Source organism: Octopus bimaculoides, chromosome 21, assembly GCF_001194135.2.
Source record: "Octopus bimaculoides isolate UCB-OBI-ISO-001 chromosome 21, ASM119413v2, whole genome shotgun sequence".
NCBI classification, from domain to species: Eukaryota; Metazoa; Mollusca; class Cephalopoda; order Octopoda; family Octopodidae; genus Octopus; species Octopus bimaculoides.
In genome coordinates, this window is record NC_069001.1 from 24,232,695 (window position 1) to 24,237,643 (window position 4,949).

The following is a 4,949-nucleotide window of genomic DNA, read 5'->3' on the forward strand; positions in this document are numbered from 1 at the left end:
TGGCAACACCAGGCTCCAGTCTGATTTGGCAGAGTTTCTACAGCTGGATGCCCTTCCTAACGCCAACCACTCAGAGAGTGTAGTGGGTGCTTTTACGTGTCACCCGCACAACACTTGGATTAATATATTTTATATTGACACCAAAAGACAAAATATTGACCTCAGTGAGATTCGAACGCAGACCGTTGGAATAAATATTAAGAAACACTTTGTTCAATAGTCTTATGACTTCATCAAGTAGTCGTTTAAGCTTATACATAACGAGCAAAATTACAAAATTGCATGTCTTCAAAAAGCCTCAGTAGACCTCTGATAAAAAATATTCCAGCCCTGACGATTCCATTTTTTGAATGTCTAGCACCATATTCTATGCATATAATTTTTCTTTTATTTTAAAGCATTTGCTTATAATTTATTGGTGCAGGCGTGGCTGCTTCCTAATCACTTGGCTCCGTGTTCAGTCTCACCACGAGGCAACTTGAGAAAGTGTCTTCCACTACAGACACGAACTGACCAAAGCCTTGTGAGTTGATTTGGTAGAGGGGAAACTAAAAGAAGCCCGTAATATATGTGTGTGTGTGTGTGTGTCTTTGTGCATGTGTTTGTCCCCCACCACTGCTTGACAACTGGTGTTGGTGTCTTTACGTCTCCATAACTTAGTGTTCTCGCAAAAGAAATGGTTGAAATAAGAATCAAGGTTTGCAAAATATTATTAATAAATTCTTGGGTCGATGAGTTCGACTAAAATCCAGCATGGTCGCAGTCAAATGACTGAAATTAGTAAAACAATAAAATGTAAAAGACAATTTAAAGAAATTTCACTGCTATTTCTAGCAGACTGAACGACTGCTTGGACATTCCTTTGTTGATAGGTTTCTTTTGTCGTGATTTCAGCCGTGGTTAGTAAAGTAAATCTATTATTGTGGTTAATATAGTAAATCTATTACTGTTGCAATTAATTTTGTGCACGAAATGGTTACTTGCTTTCTGTTTCGTATTTTCCAGGATTGACAATAAGGTTATTGGACGGACATTCCATACTGATCTGTTTTGATGTACCCTTCACATATTTCAATTTTAGTATTTTTGTTTCACTGTGTGTGGTCTTTGTGCAATCTGTGATGATGCAAACTGCTGTATTTTGGTAATTCTTTGCAATAGTTCATTGGCAAATATGAACATTCAGGTAAAACTTGTATAATCCATGATTAATTTGATGCCATCATTTGTGTCTGTGATGTCCAATTGTGGTATTTGAAAATCCTCTTAGTATGTCTGCATCTCGTTTAGCATTATTTATTATGTCTCCTCTGTGGAATGTAAATGTTGATCAGATCATGCGGGTAATTCTTATTATGGTTCACCTGTGTAGGTGTGTGTGTGTGTGAGTGTGAGTACGTAGGTGTGTGTAAGGATGCGAGTTTGTGTGTATGCTGTAGGATGGATGTATTTATGCTGTTGCAAGTAATGGTTTCTGACATTCTTTGATGAGGATGATAAATTTGTTTGTTACTATTTGTAGTTTGTTTATATATTTGTTTGGAGCCAGGTTTCCAGATATTTTCTAAGTCCAAAGCTGGATTGAATCCAAAAATTTTAGCGTATTGTATTAATATCATTTCGGGAAGATTTATTTAAAATTGTTTGTCTTATAAGAAATATAAAGTATAAGCAGTAAACAGACAATTTCTCTGTTCATTAAATAAAAATACTGGATGGTTAATGGCATCTAAATTGGTAAGATGGTATCTGATCAAACACAAACACAGCTGCTTTAGAATGCAACGAGTGTTTATATACAATGCATTTGTGTAAATAGTTTTTGCATTAATATGAATTTTATTGTGCGTTAGGAAAATATATACAAAATAAATAGAGAATATCACAGTTGATACATATATACATTCATACACACTCATGTATACATACATACATACACCGTCATACATACATACATACATACACACTCAGTGCCCCTGGACTGGCTCTTGTGCGGGTGGCACATGAGATGCACCATTTTGAGCGTGGCCGTTGCCAGTACCGCCTGACTGGCTCCCGTAGGATTTTCGAGTGAGATCGTTGCCAGTGCCCCTGGACTGGCTTGTGCGGGTGGCACATAAAAGACACCATTTCGAGCGTGGCCGTTTTCGTGCGGGTGACACATAAAAGCACCCACTACACTCTCTGAGTGGTTGGCGTTAGGAAGGGCATCCAGCTGTAGAAACTCTGCCAAATTAGATTGGAGCCTGGTGTTGCCATCCGGTTTCACCAGTCCTCAGTCAAATCGTCCAACTCATGCTAGCATGGAAAGCGGACGTTAAACGATGATGATGATGATGATGATACTCAGTCAAACATACATACATACAGACATACATTCGGCAGATGTTAACTTAAAGCTGAAGATCAGTGAAAAAGAGAATAACTATGCTAAATTATGGAGACATCAGTAGTTATTCTATCCAAATTACAAATTCAGGTTTATACCTGTAATTATTGGGGCACTGGGATATGTAACACACTGCTTAAATACCAATCTTGAGAAATTAGGCTTCTCAAAAGCAGAAAGGAGGAAGCTGATTCGAAGACTACAGATCCAAGACATCACTGGAACTGTAAAAATCTGTAAAACTCTCCCCAATAATTACAGGTATATACCTGAACTTGTAATACCAATATGTATGTATGTATGTGTGGAGGCGCAATGGCCCAGTGGTTCGGGCAGCGGACTCGCGGTCATAGGATCACGGTTTCGATTCCCAGACCGGGCATTGTGAGTGTTTATTGAGCGAAAACACCAAAAGCTTCACAAGGCTCCGGCAAGGGATGGTGGTGAACCCTGCTGTACTCTTTCACCACAACTTTCTCTCACTCTTTCTTCCTGTTTCTGCTGTACCTGTATTTCAAAGGGCCAGCCTTATCACACTGTGTCATGCTGAATATCCCCGAGAACTACGTTAAGGGTACATGTGTGTCTGTGGAGTGCTCAGCCACTCGCACATTAATTTCACGAGCAGGATGTTCCATTGATTGGATCAACTGGAACCCTCGATGTCGTAAGCGACGTAATGCCTCCATTCATCTTCCCACACAACTTCAGCCTCAACACAGAAGCCTACAACAAGTGTCTGGAGGAGGGTGGCTGCTGGAAGATCTGGACGCACCGCCCAAATAGGGATTTGAACCAACAATCTAGCGATCGTGAATGCAACATTCTCACCACTTGGCCACACACACACACACACACACACAATAATATTAGGGATAAGAATCCAAATTTACAGGTAAAAACTCAATTAAATTCAATTTATCAGAAATTAAAATTAAATTAAGTTTCACAGTATAAAATATATAAATATATAGTTTTAGAGAAAAGAACCAAAGTTCATGAACTCATCCATGAAAATCCACAGTCACATATAGAAAAAAATTAATAAGTAAATGCACGATAAATAAGTATAATATAATACAAAGTAAAAATAAGCTCTGTTGTCAATTTGTTTGACCAAAATTCTTCAAGGCGGTGCCCCAGCATGGCTGCAGTCTAATGACTAAGCATCTGTGACGTTTTACGTTCCCGTTTGTCAGATAGTTGTGATCAAGACCCTTAATCATAACTGTCTGAGGAACGGGAACGTGAAACTCTGGGTCACAGTTTTTTGTGATGTTTTTGCAACTTTAATAAAAAAGCATATCACTCTATCTTCGGTATTTGAGTACTACTTTTGCAACCTTGCTTTGCATTTATGTGCTTACTTGTATATATATATGTGTGTGTGTGTGTGTCATTGATTGTGTGTATATTTTCATATCAAGAAGTAATAAGCAGGAAAGTTCATATTGACACCAAAATCTCTAGGTCAGCTGGTGCAAGAAAATATACTCAGTGAACTTTATAAATTAGTTGATAAATGGAAGGTAATCAACTGTGAATATCATGCTTAAATAGCTGCATAAAGATCAACAAAACTAAGCGGTTTTTTTTTATCAATTCCTTCATATTTACACGCAGTGAAATTCGAATTTATCAAGAATAATACTTGTAATCATATGGACCATTATAAAATAGAATTCAATAACTCCAGCTTTGTTCAGTCAATTTTTCTTACAACTAAATCTCATTTCTCAAACTCTGTAGAACTCTTTCCACCATCCTTTCACTTGTTATTATTTGTTTTCTTTTTATCTGTTGTAATTCATTTTGTTTAGTTTTGTATTGGACTGTGTATCTTTTATCTTTCATCTTTTACTTGTTCCAGTCATTAGATTGCGGCCATGCCGGGGCACTGCCTTGAAAAATTTTGGTCAAACAAATTGACCCCAGAGCTTATTTTTAATGCCTGGTACTTATTCTATCGTTTTCTTTTCTCGATTCGCTAAGTTACGGATTTATAAACAAACCAACACCAGTTGTCAAGCGGTGGTGGTGGACAAACACAGACATTCATAGATTTATATACATAAACATATACATATATCTATATATAAACATATATATATACATACATACATATATATATATATATATATATATATGTATATGCTTTTGTGTTAACGCTGCAAAAACATCACAAAAATCTGTGACTCAGAGTTACTCATAGGGTATTGGAATTTTAATAATGGATTTACAAAGGCAACGACCAATCTTAAAATCAATTGGATCTTACTCACAAGGTATTGGAATCCTATATGTATGCCATTCTGCCCAAACATTGGATCTGGATTTACAAATACAATATCTCTGCATTCACTCTCTATTTCCTATCTTAACTAAACTAACTATTGCTTAATCATCTTCTCATACCGTCTCCGATGAAAGGATATAATAAATATCCTGGAAACAGCTGTAAGACATTCTATTTATAAATATTCTGTATTATACACAGCCTTGGTCTTTTATCTCATTACGAACAGTAAATCCTTATATATATATATATATATATATATAT